Genomic DNA, 21,625 nt, shown 5'->3' on the forward strand with positions numbered 1-21,625 from the left:
AAAAATCACCCTCACCAATTTAAGAACATTGAAGACCTGAAAAGATAGTCTAAATTCTGTGAGAAAGTCTGAAGTTAAAACGATAAATGGATTATTGGAATGCCAAAATCTGCAGGGCTTTTGTTGTTGCTACAAACTTGGGCTTCGATTAAGTGGCCTAAAGATCAAAGGAGGCAGATGTCCAGGGTCCACCTCAGGTGAGATGTCTTAAAGGAGTCTTTTCCCATATTAAGCTGAGATTCCCAAGGGTTAAATCTAAGGTAAGGATAAAGTATAACCAAACCAAACTGCCTCCCTGTCATCCAATGACAGGGGACTGTGGAGAAGTCTGTTTTTCTACCAAAGAGAGTAGGAAACAAAAACAAAAAAATAAAAAAAACCTCATTCATTCCTGAGAAGTTGTGACAACAGATTGGCCTTTGTGTAGATGTGTTTCGTGTGTATACACACACCTTGGGTGGGCCAGTCCACCTTAAGCTGTGAGGCTGGCTGGAAGTGATCCTCTCCCCGAGGGACCTGCAAGAAGCAAATTAAATGCATCTCTGGAGAAGAGCACATTCATCTGAGACCTCAGACACTTTATAAAAAATTGCTCAAAGGCAGTGTCCCACACACAAAGCAAGCTCACAAAGAAATAAGGCAATGTAAGTGAGAACCAGCCAAAAAAAATAAAAAATAAAAAAATAAAAAAAAAAGCAGAAATAGACTACAAATAATTCAGGTAATTACCAGGCACGGATTCTAAAACAAGTATCCTTCCTAGTTTAAAGAAGTAAATGACAACCTTAAAAATATTAACAGAGAATAGGAATCTATAAAAATGACAGAGAAGATTTTCAAAAGAGCTACATAGAACTTCCAAAACTAAAAAGTTCAATAACTAACATTAAAAATTCAGTGGAGATCTTTGGCCAGATTAGACTCATCAAACAATTGGTGAATTACCATATATATTAGAAGAAATTAACCATAATATAACATAGAGAGAGGGAAAAAACAGGTAGAATTTAACTGTGCATGCTGTAATTTCTAGAGTAATCACTGTGATGAACTGAATGTTTGTGTCCTCCCCTACTAAGTTCATATGTTGAAGCCCTGACCCCCTGAAGATGGGCCTATCAGAAGTAATTAGAGTTAGATTAGGTCATGAGGCTGGGGACCTCATGATGGGATCAGTCGCCTTTAAAAAGAAGAGACCTCTCTCTCTCTCTCTCCACATGCATCTACATGCACCCAGGAAAGGTCATGTGAGGACACAGTGAGAAGGCAGCCGTATGCAATCCCAAGAGAGAGCTCTCCCTAGACAACAATCCTGCCAGCACCTTGATCTTGGACTTCCCAGCTTCCAGAAATATGAGAAGTAAATTTCTGTTGTTTAAGCCAACCAGTCTTTTTCTGGTATTTTGTTATGGCAGCCTGAGCAGACTAAGACAATCACTAAAGAAATAGGAAGGGTATAATCTCTAAGCTCATAGAAGGTGTAAAGGAATAAAATAAAAATATTGTCAATCCATATGAATGCAAGAAAGGAGAGAAAAGGAAGCATAATATTGATGGAACAAATACAATGTGAAAAATATGATGGTAGATCCAAACTCCATAGCATTAGTAGTTACATTAAAAGTAAATGTACTGAATGTTCAAGTTAAAATACAAAGATTATCAGGCTGGATCTTAAAATTCCATCTAACATCATATCATGTTTATAAGAGATATATCTAAAATATAAGGATTTAGAAAATTTAAAAGTCAAAAAGATAGAAATAATAAAAAGAAAGTTGGTATAACTAAATTATTATTAGGTAAAATGGACTTCAATGCTAAAAGTGTTACTAGAGGCAATGAGAATCACTGCAAAATAATATGAGGTTTACTTCACCAACATGATATGAAAATTTAAATTCCTTATGATTCTAATAATATAGTCTCACAATGTATAAAGCAGAAGTTGATGGACCTACAAGTAGAATAGAAAAATACACAATCATGGTGGGAGGTTTAAACGTGTCTCTCTTAGGAGAGAAGTTGTTCTCATTAAAAGTATTGGCGCTTTTGCAGGAGAGGGAGAAGTTTTCATTAGGAAGTGATGGGAAGGGCTTCTGGAGTTCCAGAATGTTCTATATCTTCGTCTAGGTGGTGATCACACAGTCATAGACTTTACAACTATTTATTGAACTGAGCATATAGGCTTTGCTTACTTTTCTGCATGTATATTACATGTCATTAAAGAAACATTAAACAAACAAATGAAAATAACAGATGAGCAATTTGCATAAGAATTGAGAAAATGTGAGGGGTGTGGTAGGAGGAAAACCTAAAGAAATGGTCCAGGGACTTCCCTGGTGGCGCAGTGGTTAGGAATCCTGCCAATGCAGGGGATACGGGTTCGAGCCCTGGTCCAGGAAGATCCCACATGTCGTGGAGCAACTAAGCCCATGAACCTAGAGCCCGTGCTCTGCAACAAGAGAAGCCACCGCAATGAGAAGCCCGTGCACCACAACGAAGAGTAGCCCCTGTTCGTCGCAACTAGAGAAAGCCCGCGCGCAGCAACCAAGACCCAATGCAGTCAAAAATAAATAAAATTTAAAAAAAAATTAAAAGAAATGGTGTCTTGGCAGGTAAGTACAGGAAATATGTCAAGGAAGATGAATGAAGAATTGTGTCACATGCTTTTGACAAGTCACTTAACACAAAGACTGAGTACTGACATCTGGATTCAACAGTATGGATGCCATTAGAAACTTAGACACGAATTGCTTTAGTAGAGCAGTAGGGGCAAAACCTGATTGGAGTGGGTTGAGAAGAGATAGGAGGAGAAAAATCAGAGATAGCCATTGTATTAGTTTGCCAGGGCTGCCATAACAAAGTACGGCAAACAGTGACTGAAACAACAGAAATGTATTGTCTCACAGTTTTGGAGGCTAGAAGTCTGAGATCAAGAGGTCAGCAAGGTTGGTTTCTTCTGTAGCCTGTGAGGGAGAATCTGTTTCTTGCCTCTCTCCTACATCTGGGGTTTGCTGACAATCTTCGGCATTCCTAGGCTTCTGTGGCATCACCCTGATCTCTGCCTTCATCTTCACACGGCATTTTCCCTATGTGCGTGTTTCTGTGTCTGAATGTCCCCTTTTTATAAGGACACCAGTCATTGGATGAGGAGCCCACTCTACTCCACTATGACTTCATCTTGTTGCATCTGCAAAGACCCTATTTCCAAATAAGGTTTATTCTGAGGTAGTGAGGGTTAAAATGTCAACATATGAGTTTTAGGGGGACAGAATTCAACCTATACCAGCAAGTATAGGCTAGCCTTAAATGGGACAAAGAAATGGAGTCTGCTAGAAGATGTAGAATAAAAATTTTTTTTAAAGGATGGGCTAATGAAGAGCACGTTTGTATGTTGGTTTGAATGACGCAGTAGAAAAGGGAAGAGTTGGTGATTCATGATTGAGAGGAACAATTACTTGAGAGATGTCCTTGAATGGGTAAAAGGATATAGGATCCATTGAGTAAGTAGAAGTGTGGACCTGAGAGAAGAGTGAGGGCACTGTATCTATAGTAACAGTGGGAAGGCAGATAGACAGGTACAGATGGTGTGGGTTGGTTAACATGGCAGTGGGATGGTGTGGAAGGTCTTTGGTTTGCTTTTGTTTGTCAGGGAATGGAAGCAAGACCATCAGCTGGTAGGAGGGGAAGGAGGTGGTGGATGGTTCCTAAGGGAGGAGAAGGTATGAAATGATCTTATAGGATAATTAGGTAAAGAAATGTAGTAGGATTGCTGGGGCACACTAAGGGCTGGTTTTAGATTATAGCTGTCATAAAGTACAATTAGTCGGTTTGCTTGTGGCTGGTCTCTAGCCGTGGTTAACTGCGTGGGTGCAGGTCAGAGTAGGCGCAGAGTCGGATTTAACTCGGGACTATTTTGCCAGGTGAATATCGCAGAATGAGAGAGGCGAAGGAGTTGAGGGAATTTGCAAGTGAGTGATTGAATCCAAGCTGGGTAAGGAAGAAAGCAAGGACAGAGAGAGAGGTGGTGGGATCTGTCTAGGACTGTTGTGTATGCTGGGATTTCCTCTTTTCTCCTGCCTATGGTAGTGGGGAAGCTGGGGAAGAGTGGCCTTGCCTGGAAAATGCAGGATCAGAATAAATATTTTTCCTTTTTCTATTAGTTTACTAAGGCTGCCATAAGAAAATACCATAGACTGGGCAGCTTAAACAAGAGAAATTTATTTTCTCAAGGTTCTGGAGGCTCGAAGTCCAAGATCAAGGTATCAGCAGAATTGTTTTTTTCCGTTTTCTCTCTCTTTAGCTAGTAGATGGCCCTCTTCTTGCTGCGTCTTCACATGGTCTTCCCTCGGCCTGTGCATATCTGTGTCCTAATGTCCTCTTCGTGTAAGGACACCAGTCATATTGAATCAGGGCCCACCCGTATGCCCTCATTTTATCCTAATTACCTCTTCAGAGGCTCTATCTCTGAATACAGTCACATTCTGAGGTATTGGGGTTAGGACTGCAGTACTTAAGTATGAATGAATTTTGGGGGACCATATTTTCAGCCCCCAATACCTTTTCATTCTGGAATAAATACACAGCATCCTAGGAGACTATTTTGAAGTCATTACTATTATTACTCCCTGTTGGAGATGAAGAAGCTGAGACCCAGAATTGTTCAGCCTTGCTTAAGGTCACACCGCCAGGGCAGATTCTGGAACTCACTCTAAAGCATCAAACCATTATGTCCTGCCCAGACCTACACCAGTGCCTGGACCACAGTGGAGTTAATAGAGTTCACAAGTGCCTGGTTTTGATTCCAAGTCATTTCTGTCTATTGTCCAAAATGAAATCTTCTGAAAACAGAAAATAAAGTTTATCGCTACTGAGGAAAGATAGAGGACTCCAACATTTATTGATTATCAATACTTCATGGACTTAAAAAAAACTCAACATCATTATGATATGAGTGTTCTTATTCCTGTTTTTACAGAAGAGGATATCAAGGTTCAGAGGAATTGAGAAGCTGTTGAATGTCACAGAGATAATAAGAGGCAGGGCTTGTGATTTAAAACCCATACAGGGGCTTCTCTGGTGGCGCAGTCGTTAAGAATCTGCCTGCCGATGTAGGGGACACGGGTTTGAGCCCTGGGCCGGGAAGATTCCACATGCCGCAGAGCGGCTGGGCGCGTGTGCCACAACTGCTGAGCCTGCACTCTAGAGCCCGTGAGCCACAACTACTGAGCTCACGTGCCACAACTACTGAAGCCCACGCACCTGGAGCCCATGCTCCGCAACACCGCAATGAGAAGCCCTTGCACCGCAATGAAGAGTAGCCTCCGCTCACCACAACTAGAGAAAGCCTGCACGCAGCAACGAAGACCCAACACAGGCAAAAATAAATAAAAATTAAAAAAAACCCCAAACCTGTAAGACCAGTGGGAGAAATCTGAATATGGACCATAAACCACAGATTAGAAACAAAAAACAAAAAACAAAAAAACCCCATGCAGTTTCCAGTATACCAACCAATGACATTATACGTATATATTCTGTTTGCTCCAGAGTAGTTGTGTTCAGATTGCAGGTAGCACAGAGAGGTCCTGTGAATATTAAGAAGAGTCAAGATGATAATTGGATAATTCAATTCCAAAATAGAATTTTTATACAGACTTTGGGATAAATGCACAGCTTCTCAACATGGTGACTTTGAAGGAGATGGGACTCATTTGAATCTTTTAACATTTTATCTCCTAAAAGAAAAACATTTTTGTGGCTTCAGTTTAAGTACTTCTGTTTATATTACTGTAAGCAGATCACTGTGTTTTGAAAGGTCAGTCCTTTCAAAAGGCTTCCATTACCACTTAGCAATTAGTTCAGTGCTTTATATGTGCAAAATAAAATGTATTAATGTATTTTATTTTTAAATGAGTATTTTTATAAAGCGTCTTCCTTTTTTTGTTCCCTCTAAAGAAATTCTCAAAGTCTGTTTTATTAGACTCAGAAAGCCCTTCTCATTCTCTTCCCAAATCATCCAATTTCAAGCTCTCAGAAGCTGGCAGGCATGGGGAAGTCTTTGCCATACTGGTGAATCACAAAAGGACAAATTTATTCGTTTTGATTTTTAGAGACATCCAAGGGGGAAAGGGAAGTGAATGTTTGTTATTTATTACAGTCCTGACTCTAAATATGGTTTCTGACTTTAGCGTCCTGTCTTTGCTGTCTGTACCTTCACGTTTCAGCACTCCTCCAAGGGAGACTCTGGGCTCCTGGAGCTATCTGTCCATCAAAGCAGAAGTCAGTTCCTGGAGGCTGAGCCTGAGCTCAGGCGTGTCCAGGAGATGTCTCTATCAAGGCCCTACTAGTGGCAATGCTCTCATTCTACTACAGGCAGTTGTGTCAATACAGCAGGTACCTTGGACAGCGAAATACTACTCTTAGCTGCACTGCCCTTAGTCTGGGAAGCTGAATCTTTGAGGCTGTGCATCACTCTAGGTGGGACTGGGCTTCACAAGACAACGGGCCCCGTTGATGGTGCAGGAGGCTGCACAGCACAGCATAGGCACAGGGTCCACCGGATGGCCATTCAACTCTTCCTCCAACTTTCTAGTTTCCCAGACTCTTTGTCCCTATTGGAACATTTAATCTACTGCCTTTAAAAAACTTTATTGAGGTAAAAAAAAAAATCGTGTACAATAAATGCATCCATTTAAAGTGTACAATCTTTGACAAATGTATATACCCATGAAATGAGCACAGCAATCAACATACAGAACATTTTCATCACCCCCAAATGCTTCCCCACGCTGCTTTGTAGTTAGTCACCTTCCTCCACTTCTAATCCCAGAAAACCTCTAATCTTTTTTTTTTGTTATTATACATTAGCTGGCATTTTCTAGAAATTTATATAAATAGTCATCCAGCAGGCATTCTTTTGTGTCTGACTTTTTCACGTGGAATAACGATTTTGAGATTGTCTACCATTTTATTTTATTTTTTGTTTATCCCTTCTATTTTTTGTTTTTTTGTTCCCCCTTCCCTCCTGTCTTTGGGTTATTTAAATATGTTTTTCAGAATTCGATTTGAATTTATCTAGTAACTTTAAGCTCTATCTCTTTGCATTATTTTTTAGTGGCATCTTTAGGGATTAGACTATACATCTGGGGAAGTTGTCAGTTTATTGCTTCTCAGTTCCAAATCCATTCCCCCCAACCTTATTATTATTATTATTTTTTGGTCCTGCTTTATGATACTGGAGCTGGAACTTGCACGTATTTCTCCCTTGACAGCTGGTGCAATGTTAGGCTTTGCCAATAGAGGGCACTGGAGGGCTGCAAGTCTATGGCCAAGGAGAGGGCTGCTTTTCCTGGCTCTTGGGTTCTTTTTCCTTCTATGGCATGGCTGCCAGCATATTAGCACTGGGAAGGTCCAGGGGGTGCTCACTCTCCAGAGAGTTTCTGCCACCCAGGAGGCCTCTTCTGCTGACAAGATCAGGCCCACCAGTACCCCAGCAGGCCAACTCCTGTACACCAAGTCCAGCCTGCTTTTTTTTTTTTTTTTTTTTTTAACTATAGTTGATTTACAATATTGTGTTAGTTTCGGATGTACAGCTTCAGATTCTTTTCCATTATAATCTGTTATGAGATATTGAATGTAGTTCACTGTGCTGTACAGTAAATTCTTGTTGTTTACTTATTTTATATATAGTCATGTGTATATGTTAATCCCAAACTCCTAATTTATCCCTTCCCCTTGCCTTTCCCCTTTGGTAACCATAAGCTTGTTTTCTGTATTTGTGAGTCTATTTCTGTTTTGTAAATAAGTTGATTTGTATTTTTTTTTTAGATCCCACATATAAGTGATATCATATGATATTTGTCTTTCTCTACCTCACTTACTTCACTTAGTATGATAATCTCTAGGTCCCTCCATGTTGCTCCAAATAGCAGTATTTCATTCTTTTTTATGTCTGACTAATATTCCATTGTGTGTGTGTGTGTGTGTGTGTGTGTGTGTGTGTGTGTCTCTCTCTCTCTCTCTCTCTCTCACAGATCTTTTTCATCCGTTCATCTGTTGATGGGCATTTAGGTTGCTTGCATGTCATGGCTATTGTGAATAGTCAGCCTGTTTTTACCTTTTGTGAAACTATTTAACAGGCTGTTCCAAAGGCCAACTCTGTCTCATATATGGTGGCAAATTTCTTTGCCTCTGGAAGGCTGCATGTTCCTGTGGTGGCCACAACCTCTCCAATTAGTTCTTTTAAAATTTTTAAAAATATTTACTTATTTGGTTGCACAGGGTCTTAGTTGCAGCAGGCAGGCTCCTTAGTTGCAGTAGACAGGCTCCTTAGTTGTGGCTTGAGGACTCCTTAGTTGGGGCTCACTGGTTCCTTAGTTGTGGCACATGGGCTCCTTAGTTGTGGCATGCGAACCCCTTAGCTGTGGCATGCACGTGGGATCTGGTTCCCTGACCAGGGATCGAACCCCAGCCCCCTGTATTGAGAACGCAGAGTCTTAACCGCTGTGCCACCAGGGAAGTCCCTCCAATGAGGTCTTAATCTCAGCCTTGAGAGGAGACAGGACCTTTCCAAACTTGTAGTTCCTCCCTTGTATAATTTCTCTCAGCTCTAGAGGTAGTAGCTGTGTCCTGTATTTGCTATTTCTTAAAGTCCACTTTTACACCTTTAAATAGTTAACCGCATTTTACTAATTAAAATTGTTTTCTATTACATTTGCTCTGTTCAAACAACTGGTATGGTTTCTGTCTCCTGACTAGATCCTGATTGATAAAATATCCTTAGCTACTTAGAGTTAATGTTCTAACATTTACTGCAGAATGTAGAAACCCTGCAAACATAGAAGTCCATTTCCCAGCCTCCTGCCTTTAAGCTATAATTGTCACATGCATGGCTTCTACCTACTTTATAAACCCAACAAGGCAACGTCATATTTACTTAACAGAAATTATGAGGAAAATAATAGCCTTTTACATTTACTTAGATATTTACTATTTAGAGTCTCTTTGTTCTTCTCCAAATATCTAAATTTCCCCCGGTGTCATTTCTCATAAGCCTGAATAACTTTCTTTTGCATTTCTTACAGTGTAGGCGTGTTTGTGTCAGATTCTCTTAGTTTTACGTTATTTATATATGTCCTCATGTTGCTTTCATTCTTGAAAGATGTTTTTGTTGGATATAGAACTCTGGGTTGACACAGTCTTCTGTCTTCCATGGTTTTTGATGAGAAATTTGCAGTCATTTGAATCATTTACCTCTCTGAAGTTGATATGTTGATTTCCTTCAGCTGCTTTCAAGATTTTTATTCTTAATCTTTGGTTTTCAGCAGTTTTAATATAATGTGCTTAAGCATAGTCTTCTTTGTATTTGTGCCATTAGGCATTGCTGACCTTTTTTTTTCATTGCTGAACTTCTTAAATCTCCAAATTTATGTCTTTCACCAAATTTGTAAGGGCTACCAGCCAAACTTCAAAGCAAGCCTGAGTCCTTGGCCTCTCTCCATGTGGAGGTGGGGCAAAAGAATGGTGGGGATGCCAGAATAGATGTCAAATATTATTTCTTAAGTATTTTTTTCTGCTCCACTCCCTCTATCCTTTCTTTCTTGAGGTATATTATACTGTTTGAGATTTTCCCCAAAGTCCCTAGGCTCCTTTAATTTTTTTTTGGTCAATCATTTATTTCTCTATTCATCAAATTGGATTTCTTTCTTTCTTTCTTCCTTCTTTCCTTCCTTCCTTCCTTCCTTTCTTCCTTTCTTTTTCTTTCTTCCTTTCTTCCTTTCTTTCTTTCTTTCTTTCTTTCTTTCTTTCTTTCTTTCTTTCTTTCTTTCTTTCTTTCTTTCTTTCTTTCTTTCTCTCTCTCTCTCTCTCTCTCTCTCTCTCTTTCTTTCTTTCTTTCTTTCTTTCTTTCTTTCTTTCTTTCTTTCTTTCTTTCTTGTTTGTTTCTTGTTTGTTTCTTTCTCTCTTTCTCTCTCTCTCTCTTTCTCTTTCTCTCTCTTTCTCTTTCTCTCTTTCTCTTCTCTCTCTCTCTCTCCCCCTCCCCCCCACCCCCCAGATCACTGACTCCTTTGTCATATCCATTCTGATATTAAGCCCATCCACTAAGTTTGTAATTTTCAAATGTTATATTCTTCATTTCTAAAGTTTCCATTCAACTCTTTTTATGTTTTCTATTCAGCTAAGATTTCTTTCATCATGAGGGTATTTTCCTTTACCTCATTGATCATAGTTATAATGGCTGAGCTGCAGCTCAAATTTCAGTTCAATTTCCCACCCCTCCCCTCCCCCACCCTTTTTTTTTTTTTTTTTTTTTTTAAAGCTGGGATGTTTTCAGCCTGCCCTGCCATTTGTGATTCAGGAGTCAGCCAGAGAATGGGGCAGAGCTTACACATGACACTGGGCTCCCCTTCTTTGGTTCTCTTCTTTCTGGAGTGCCCTCTCTGGTGGCAGCCCTAGGCTCTTTTTTCCTCTGGACAGAGAGACGACAGGTTCCCCTCAGAAGCGACTTCATGCCTTGCTGTGACCACAGCTCACCCCTGGACCAAAGCCATAAAGATGGGGAATTTACCTGGTGTCAATCCCTTCTTCCAAATTTCAGCTCCCCTGCAAATTCTGCCAGCCTTTGTTCACTCCACAGAGGATTCAGGTAGTATTTTATTAGTGTGCCCAGAATTTCTATTTGTTGTTTTCAAGAGGGTCAGTCTGCTGGGAAAATTCCCTCACCTTACCAGCAGTAGGACTCCCTTGCCCACTGCTCTTTATTACCTGCATAGTGGGTATGAATCTCAGTCCACAAACCCGAGTGTATGAGAACTTGAGTTCTATAATTTAACTTTATTTCTATTTGGAGCCCCCATTTTCAGATCTTTCGGGGCTTTGTTTTCCTTCTTCCTGTTTTTTTCCCCAGTTCCAGGGTCATATGACAGAATACAGACATTGGTCCAAACAGGTCACTGTGCAGCTCTCTTTTCCCCTGTGTATGTGGTCCCATCAGATCACTTGGCTTTCTGGTGCTCCTAACCACGCAGGTGAGGCTCCCTCAGTTCCTGGATGCTTGGACAGATGAGCCACCCTTTCCCCTCTATGGTCATCCAGTTCCCTGGTGGCACTGTTGGAGTGGAAATGCGGGCCCCTCTTCTCCCAGGACCCCTAGAACCTCTCTCTTCCTTTAGTTCTTTTCTCCTTTTCTCCGAGCAAAAGACGAATCTTGGTCTAGTCTAGGACAGATTTTTCCTTTAAGTTTTTTCAAGACACACTATTTTTTTTTTTCATGTAATATCTGAGGTTCTCTGAGGAACTTCAGAGCCAGAAAGACATATGAGCTACTTCTGTTTCCACCCTGCCAAACATCTCGCCTGAGGCTATGAGCTCAGAACTAACCAAGGGATTGCATAAAGGACAATTGGGCAGCCAGGGAGGGAGAAAATATTGTAGGAAGAAATCCCATAGCTTGATACCTCCAAATAGTACTCAGACAGGGACAATATCTTATTTGTTTCTGATTCCCCAGCCAGTGTTTCAATGTAAGGCACATGGTGATTTCTCAGTAAATGTTTATTAAATCAATGAGCTAATTTGTTGTATAATATTGGGCAAGTCTCATGACTTCTAACCTCTGTTCTCTGAACTATAAAATGAGGATAATGATACTGACATCACAAAGTTGTTGTAGGATTAAAGGAGATTATGCATTCTTTGTGAAGAGTTCTCTAATTGTAATGTCTTATTACTGTTATTATAAATGTTCATTGAGCTGAGATAGTGCTTGGCATCTTTTCCTAAACTCTGGGTGGTTCCAAACAAATCTAGTCAACTGGAAACATGTTTTTTATCTTTCTACCAGAGAAGCTGTATAATTTCAATGTATTTTGTTTGTACTCCAAATTATTTATCCTCCCGATGACAGTTTTCATGTCAGTTTGCTCGATGATTTCTAGATGATGAGAATCGATTTTGGATTAGATTCTACCCAGCAAGGAGTAACAAGTACAGTACTGAGAAAATGATGGTAATATTATATCTCATCTTAAAGGCATGCTTTGGCTATTTTCATATTTTAATTAGAATTTAGACTGAGTTCTAATCACATGACATGTTAAGGTATGCTTTAAATGTTCCTTTTAAGTGTTAATAGAGAATGCTTTCCAGACTGCCTGATGAAGTAAAGATTGAATGAGATATTTCTCTTGTTGAACCCTCTGTAAATAAGCCAAGTGTTTAATAAGAATTTATAGTTTTTGATGGCATCTGTGTGAAAAGGACATCACCCATGTCTAAAGAAACCCAGCATTAGGAAGGACTGGTTGGTACTCAATGACCTGGTGTCTTCCAAAGAGCTCATAAGACATGGCAGATTGCACATAGGCTTCTTTCAAAGTTGTAGGGACAGCTGGACAACAATATGGCCGAGACATCCACCCTGGACAAATCTTGGGGTTCAACCATGGAGCAAGCCTAAGGCCAGGATTTGAGAGATGGAATGATGTGCACGTGAATTCTGTGTCGGGTCTGTAGAAAGGGACATATAGTGTGAGGGGTATTAGTTAAACTTTATGGTGATGATGGTTAACAATACTGTATTATATCAATATATTTGAAAGTTGTTAAGAGAGTGGATCTTAAATGGTTATTCTGTGAGGAGATAAGATGTTAACTAACCTTAGTGTGGTAAACATTTTGCAGTATATGCTTATATCAAATCATCACCTGTGCACCTTAAACTTGCATGTATGTCAATAGTATCTCAACAAAGCTGGGTGAAAAAAACAAGCCCCAGGTCCCAAACATCTCTCCCTGTGGAGGTGAGGCAAAAGATTGGTGAGAATGCCAGTAGGAGGTGATGTCATTGTCGGGAGGTCCATCTGCAGGCCTTCACATCTGAATCCAGAGGACAAGGATGTTCAGGATCAGAAAATCCAGTCCCTGAAGGAGCCAAGATGCCAAGGCAGGGACCTTGACTCTGGGCAAGAGATTTTCCAGTTACTGTATTGGGGTTGTTCAACCAGTAAATATATTTTGTTTACTTTCTGAATGCAAGGCTCTGTGTTAAATGCTTGGATAAAAGAGAAAGTTTATAATTCATTAGCACTTTCCAAAGTATTTTTCCTTATGCTGTATCATATATATTATATGATACATATATGTGACACAGCATATATGTATATCATATACATTCATATGTATGATACAGCATATATCATATACATTGTACATGGGGTGTGTATATATTATATATATATAGGGTTGATCCTGGCACCACTATCTAGTAGCTGTGTTTTCTTTTTTCTTTTTTTTGGCCACGCTGTGTGGCTTGCAGGATGTTAGTTCCCTGACCCAGGGCCACGGCAGTGAAAGCGCCGAGTCCTAACCACTGGACCACCAGGGAACTCCCTAATAGCTATGTTTTCTTAGGAAACTTACCTCTCTGTGCTTCAGTCACTTTATCAGTAAAAGTGAGATAATGACAGTACCTACTTCCTAGGGCTGGTGAGAGGATGAATTATTTCATGTAGAGTTCTTAGAACAGTGCCCTATATGTACTCAGTAACTGTTATCTATTCATCTAGTATCATTTCATAGGGCTGGGAAGTTGGGTGCCAGGTCCGTGCAGGGATGATGTGGGTGATCATGGGTGACCCTGAGCAGTGGTGAGTTCCTGGTGATGCAGGAAGCCGTGTAGAGGGAGTGGGTGGGATTGGAAGGAGGCTCTTGAGAGTCTAATAAGAGGGAGTCAAGGTCAAAATCCAGTAGGGAAGGACAGCTGGTATCCTGGACGGAAAGCCTGGCATCAGGGGATTGGGCACGGGTTCTGTTGTGGTTAGCAAGACAGTGTCTGCCCCTTGGGGGTTCAGTGTCTGTAGGTACTAAGGTTGGGGGGATACGCAGCAATATGGACTTAGTGTTGAGATAATGAGGGGACACTTTACATTCTTCCTGCCTATGGATGGGCGGGACCTGGCTGAGATAAGACTGGGCTGTAAATCTGATTTGTGGTAATAACAATAACAACAACAACAGTGCTACTACTGTTACTAATGATTGCATTTATCAATTATGTACTATGAACGAGGAACTCCATTAAATGCTTCATTCACCACAGCCTTATGAGGGAACCTTATTATCACCATTTTTCAAATAAGAGCACTAAACACAGAGAAATTCAATGTCTTATAAAGATTGCAGATTAATAAGTGCAGGGGCCAGGTTTGAGCCTAGAACAGTCAGACCCCTGCTCTTAATGAGTTAACACACTGCCTCCTAAAACTTGGGACAAAGTGGTCGGACATCCAGAGAGAAAGAGGCCAAATAGAGTGGAGTTGCACCATCTGTGTATTTACATTGTAGGAATTCCACAACTTGGCAGAGAGAGGTCAGGAGGAGGTAGAAGGAGAGAAGGAGAATCACAGCACTAGAGCAGGCAGTTCAGCCCACCACGCCATTCAATGAATATGTGACCCAGACCCAGAGGAGAATCAGATGGTGAATGGGAATCAGCTGATCCTTCCCTGGGGCTCCGTTTTTTTTTTTTTTAAATTATTATTTATTTATTTATTTATGGCTGTGTTGGGTCTTCGTTTCTGTGCGAGGGCTTTCTCTAGTTGTGGCAAGTGGGGGCCACTCTTCATCGCGGTGCACGGGCCTCTCATTATCGCGGCCTCTCTTGTTGCGGAGCACAGGCTCCAGATGCGCAGGCTCAGTAATTGTGGCTCACGGGTCCAGCCGCTCCGCGGCACGTGGGATCTTCCCAGACCAGGGCTCGAACCCGTGTCCCCTGCCTTGGCAGGCAGATTCTCAACCACTGCGCCACCAGGGAAGCCCTGGGGCTGCGTTTCTGATTGCTTCCCCTGGAGAAAACCTCTCGCTGAGTGGAATGTGATTCTAGTGTCTAAATGCACAGTCTTTGCACCACGTGGCCCTTACAAGCAAGCCAAGTGCTTCACCTTCAAGTCCAATGGAAGAAAGAGCCATCTCTTCCAAAACTGGAGGTAAAACTGACCAGCTTGGAATCGCTGAGAGATGGGCTGTAGGTCTCCAACGCAGCGCCTGCCTAAGGAATTAGTAAGAGTGATTGTGATTATAAGTGATCTTTCCTTGGTGAGGACCAACTCCTTGGGTTGGTGTCACTCCCATTTTCCTTACCCCAGCGAAGAGCAGGAATCAGCTGTGCTGAGAGTCTTAGAAAGTTATCAAACTCAAAATTAAGAACATGCAGTATGGTCCATTGTGTTTTCTATTTCCTATATATTTGAAAGTGGTGCTGATTAGATTGCTGCCGGATTAGGGTCCTGGAATCCTTTGTTATTTGGATTGCAAACGTCCTGCTTGCATTTGGCTGAGCCTATCTCGGTACTTATTTTAGTTTAAATGTATTTGTGTGTGCGTGCATGCGTGTGTGTGTGTGTGTGTGAGTGAATTTTTCCTACACACAAAGGAAATAGAAGGTGGAAAATGCAGCAGAGATGCCTGCAGAACTCTCCTAACACTGGCGATAAGTGGAGAGGTACATGAAATTTCCATTTCAATCAATTGAGTTTCCCATTAACACAGAGATTGACTTAGTTGCCAGTTTTAAGTTCTCAGAAACTGCAGTGGGTTACTTACTATGTTATTGGTCCCATGCCAGTAGAGAGGCTTTGTTCAATTCTCATGTGAATATTTTTTTTGAGACCTAATGACATTAAGATGAAAACAGCATCAGATAGTAATTGAACTCCAGCTATTATTGTCTTGAAAGTTTTTGAACCACATTAGTTTTGTTGTAACCAGTGACATGCTCATCATGTGAGGGTACAGCTTTCCTCAAAAGGAGAAGCAAACTCAAGGCCCTGAAAAGATTTTGCTGAGATTGTTCTGGGGGTAGACTCAGATATCAGTAGTTGAACACGTGGTCTTGACTGCTTCCCCAGGGACTCAGCTTTCACTGGGTGTTTGTCCAACTAATTCCTACTGCCATCATCATGACATGCGTGCCAGTGTGTGTGCACACGCACATATGTGTGTGTGTTTGGGGTAGGAGACCAGGGCAGTGGACACTACTTTCACTTTAAAATCTTCAACAGAAGTGGAGAATAAAGCCCTATTTGTCATTTGGCTCAGCAGAGAGAAGTAGGGAAGTTCACAAAAACTAGATAAGATACTAATAGAGAATAGAATAGAACCCAGTGGATAAAATATTGAGAGCACAAAAGCAGTTTACTGAGTATAGATATTATAGATTGTTTATTTTGTGGCTACCAGTGAACCCCGCTTCCCAGTCTTCATCCTTTCTGCTTTCTGGGCTTGACCGTTTCTCTTGCTTTGGTCAGTGGAGCATTAACAAGTGTGATGCAATCACACAAGACACTGGGACTTGTCCTCTTGGAACAGTCACTCTTAGGATCCAGCTGCCATGTAAAGAAGCCCATGTGGAAGGACCACATGGAGAGAGAGAGACATCCCAGCCTTCCAGCCAGATGTGTAGGAGAAGCATCTTGGAAGGTCCAGCCCTAGGCACCATCTGACTGCAGCCTCATGAAAGACCCCAGGTGAAGATAGCAAGAGAACCATCCAGCTGAGCCCTGGTCAACCCACAGATTATATGAAATGAAACAAAGAAAGGCTTTTGCTTTAGTTCACTAAGTTTGGGGTAGTTGTTTATGCAGATAATTGAAACAGTGTGTTTCTGATCCCCTCAGATTTAACCGAGTTACAGTGCTCCCAGGCTCTGTCCCACGCTAACCTGCTGCCTTTGATGATCACATTCTAGTCCCAAAGGCAGGTAGTTTCACAGACAACTTCCCTATCATTCCCACCTCCCATGGCCCCCAGCCAGGCTGGTAGGGTCTGAGGAGACACCTATTACCCTGACTAAAGCCTCTTAAACTGTGACAAGAGTTGTGACAGAATCTTCCAGAAGTGGGGGGCTAATCCTTTCTGTGTCTCCTGGGTTAGTCCTTTGGGGAATCCCAAGAACAGCCTCAGGGCCTGGGCTTTTTGCTCACATATCTGGAAATCAAGCTCACAGAGCAAATTGGCAGGCACAAAATATCCAGGATCAACACTAACACACTGGGGAGACTTTCCTTCACTGACTCGAATAAAATACCTCTTTCATGTTACATACATCTGTTAAACTAAAAGCCTCAATGAAATATTTTTGAGTATCAAAATCAAAGGCTCCATTCCCTTGGTATTAAAATAAAGAAAATAACCCCCAGCTGCTCAGTTAATCAAGGGGAGAGAAAATGGGGGAATATGAAAAAAAATTGGAAAGTGGGAATATGGGCAAGAGGGAAAAGAGACAGCACAGTATTAGAGAAGGTGAAGGCGAGGGAGAGGATGTTAAAGGCTTTAGCAAGACGGAAGAAGAAAGCAGAAGAGCAGACCAGTGGGGTGGGGAGGCTTCCTTCGGCTCTGAGTGGAGCATTTTATGAGTTGCATCCTTTTGACACAGCATGCTGTTCATTTATGCTGTGGGATTTGAGTTCTTTGTTTCCTTGTCTCTCAAATGCTAATTAACTGATTGCCCAGTATCTGTTCTGTAATTGCTCTTTATTCTTAAACCTTCTGAGGCACAGCCTTCAAGGAGGTGGCCCCAGTGGAGTGGAGTGGGAGAATGTTGACCTGACCAGGTGGAAGGAGGCTGACTACTGGGGATGCCCCTGGGTGGTGCCTTGCTCACTTCCATTTTAGAGGGGAGGGTACTATTCATTGAGTACCTACTACTCACTAGGGAAATTTCTATTTGCTCTCATATCTTTTAGTCTTCACAGAACCCCTGTGATGTTGCAAGTAAGGTTCAGAGGGGTCATCTAGCCAGTAAGTGGCTGACCAGGTCATAAGTAAGTGGTCCACGTTGACCTGACAAATGCCAAAATTTTCTCCATTCCCCTGCACTCTCTCCAAGATTGATGTGAACATGTACTTGAAAGAATGCTGATTGTGGAAAACACATAAAATACTGAAAAGTCTGAAGAAGGTGAACTCCCATATTAAAGAATTAATCACTGTTAATACAATTATTTTTGGTTATATATTAGGTTTTCTTTGGTGTTAATATATTTAAAACAATTTTCATTTTCCATTTAATATTATTTAAATTTATGTATATTTTTAAGACATGGCAACTAGAACCATAAATTGTTTTTAGTACAGTGTGGAAAACTATGAAGCAAAACTAATTATGAAATCAAAATTCTGAATTGACTGAATTAGATTTTTTTTTTTTTTGCCAATGGTAATGGATATGTAAGGATATTGACAGCAACATTGGAATAGCAGAGGAATTGAAAATGCTATACATTGATCAATGGGAAGCTACCTAAATTAATTATATTGCATATACACAATAAAATACCATGAAGAAAGCAAACACATATATAGTCTTTGGTTGAACCATATACCATTCTAAGTGCTCTAGGTTACATATACTATCTCACATAATTTCCCAACAATACTACTACTATCCCATTTTACATATGAGACAAGAAGTTAAGTAACATGCCCAAGATGACACACACACACACACACATATATATATATATATATATTCTATGTCATAATATTGACATTCAGTCCAGTAATCCTCCACTGTAACAGCTCCTTTGCTTTGCAGTGAAAATTGATTTGTATATTTTTTGCCTCTGAGTCCTTGTGGAATTTTTTTTTTTTAAATTCAAACAGAAAGTCACAAAAATTATAATCATCCTCATCAGTTCACTCAGTCCCATGTAATTAATTCTTTTTTTCATCTTGATCTTTTGTTAGCACTTTTATGAGTTCATCAGTTTTCCATTAGAGTTCTGAAAATGCTTATTCATTCAGTTCAGCAGTATAGTCAGTTACCAGAAACCTGTACTTGTCAGGGTCTTTTACATGAATTCCTTGAAGATGAAACCTTTTTATAGGAACATTTTTGCAAAAGTACAAAAGAGTACACCCAGAACTGTCTGTAAATGACAAAAGACTTAAAAATGACCACGGTTAAAGATTTGATGAAAGTTCATAATAATGCAATTGACAAGGAAATTTAGTTATTTCTGAGATATACATTTTAAAGTAATAACTAGAATTATGACTTGTAACATTATACAAGAACATATAAGATTTTTAGAAATTTCATGTAATGTCTGAAACATTTATATTAACACATTTCCATACAAATAACCCAAAGAAAGTTTAGTATTAGTTGTTTTTGTTTGTTTTTTACACTGCAGGTTCTTATTAGTCATCAGTTTTATACACATCAGTGTATAAAACATGTCAATCCCAATCGCCCAATTCAGCACACCACCATCCCCACCCCACTGCGGTTTTGCCCCCTTGGTGTCCATACGTTAGTTCTCTACATCTGTGTCTCAACTTCTGCCCTGCAAACCGGTTCATCTGTACCATTTTTCTAGGTTCCCCATATATGCGTTAACATACGATATTTGTTTTTCTCTTTCTGACTTACTTCACTCTGTATGACAGTCTCTAGATCCATCCACGTCTCAATAAATGACTCAATTTTGTTCCTTTTTATGACTAAGTAATATTCCATTGTATATATGTACCACTTCTTCTTTATCCATTCATCTGTCGATGGGCATTTAGGTTGCTTCCATGACCTGGCTATTGTAAATAGTGCTGCAATGAACATTGGGGTGCATGTGTCTTTTTGAATTATGGTTTTCTCTGGGTATATGCCCAGTAGTGGGATTGCTGGATCATATGGTAATTATATTTTTAGATTTTTAAGGAACCTCCATACTGTTCGCCATAGTGGCTGTATCAATTTACATTCCCACCAACAGTGCAAGAGTGTTCCCTTTTCTCCACACCCTCTCCAGCATTTATTGTTTGTAGATTTTCTGATGATGCCCATTCTAACTGGTGTGAGGTGATACCTCATTGTAGTTTTGATTTGCATTTCTCTAATAATTAGTGATGTTGAGCAGCTTTTCATGTGCTTCTTGGCCATCTGTATGTCTTCTTTGGAGAAATGTCTATTTAGGTCTTCTGCCCATTTTTGGATTGGGCCGTTTGTTTCTTTAATATTCAACTGCATGAGCTGTTTATATATTTTGGAGATTAATCCTTTGTCCATTGATTCGTTTGCAAATATTTTCTCCCATTCTGAGGGTTGTCTTTTCGTCTTGTTTATGGTTTCCTTTGCTGTGCAAAAGCTTTGAAGTTTCATTAGGTCCCATTTGTTTATTTTTGTTTTTATTTCCATTACTCTAGGAGGTGGATCAAAAAAGATCTTGCTGTGATTTATGTCAAAGAGTGTTCTGCCTAGGTTTTCCTCTAAGAGTTTTATAGTGTCTGGTCTTACATTTAGGTCTCTAATCCATTTTGAGTTTATTTTTGTGTATGGTGTTAGGGAGTATTCTAATTTCATTCTTTTACATGTAGCTGTGCAGTTTTCCCAGCACCACTTATTGAAGAGACTGTCTTTTCTCCATTGTATATCCTTGCCTTCTTTGTCATAGATTAGTTGACCATAGCTGTGTGGGTTTATCTCTGGGCATACTATCTTGTTCCATTGGTCTATGTTTCTGTTTTTGTGACAGTACCATATTGTCTTGATTACTGTAGCTTTGTGGTATAGTCTGAAGTTAGGGAGTCTGATTCCTCCAGCTCCGTTTTTTTCCTTCAAAACTGCTTTGGCTATTCGGGGTCTTTTGTGTCTCCATACAAATTTTAAGATTTTTTGTTGTAGTTCCGTAAAAAATGCCATTGGTAATTTGATAGGGATTGCATTGAATCTGTTGATAGCTTTGGGTAGTATAGTCATTTTCACAATATTGATTCTTCCAATCCAAGAACATAGTATATCTCTCCATCTGTTGGTATCATCTTTAATTTCTTTCATCAGTGTCTTATAGTTTTCTGCATATAGGTCTTTTGTCTCCCTAGGTAGGTTTATTCCTAGGTATTTTATTCTTTTTGTTGCAGTGGTAAATGGGAGTGTTTCCTTAATGTCTCTTTCAGATTTTTCATCATTACTGTATAGGAATGCAAGAGATTTCTGTGCATTAATTTTGTATCCTGCAACTTTACCAAATTCATTGATTAGCTCTAGTAGTTTTCTGGTGGCATTTTTAGGATTCTCTATGTATAGTATCATGTCATCTGCAAACAGTGACAGTTTTACTTCTTCTGTCCAATTTGTATTCCTTTTATTTCTTTTTCTTCTCTGCATGCCGTGGCTAGGACTTCCAAAACTATGTTGCATAATAGTGGTGAGAGTGGACATCCTTGTCTTGTTCCTAATCTTAGAGGAAATGCTTTCAGTTTTTTAGCATTAAGAATGATGTTTGCTGTTGGTTTGTCATATATGGCCTTTATTATATTGAGGTAGGTTCCCTCTATGCCCACTTTCTGGAGAGATTTTATCATAAATGGGTGTTGAATTTTGTCAAAAGCTTTTTCTGCATCTATTGAGATGATCAAATGGTTTTTATTTTTCAATTTGTTAATATGGTGTATCACATTGATTGATTTGCATATATTGAAGAATCCTTGCATCCCAGGGATAAATCCCACTTGATCATGGTGTATGATCCTTTTAATGTGTTGTTGGTTTCTGTTTGCTAGTATTTTGTTGAGGATTTTTTCATCTATATTCATCAGTGATATTGGCCTGTAATTTTCTTTTTTT

This window comes from Balaenoptera physalus (genome assembly GCF_965194825.1).
Source record: "Balaenoptera physalus genome assembly, chromosome: 14".
NCBI lineage: Eukaryota > Metazoa > Chordata > Mammalia > Artiodactyla > Balaenopteridae > Balaenoptera > Balaenoptera physalus.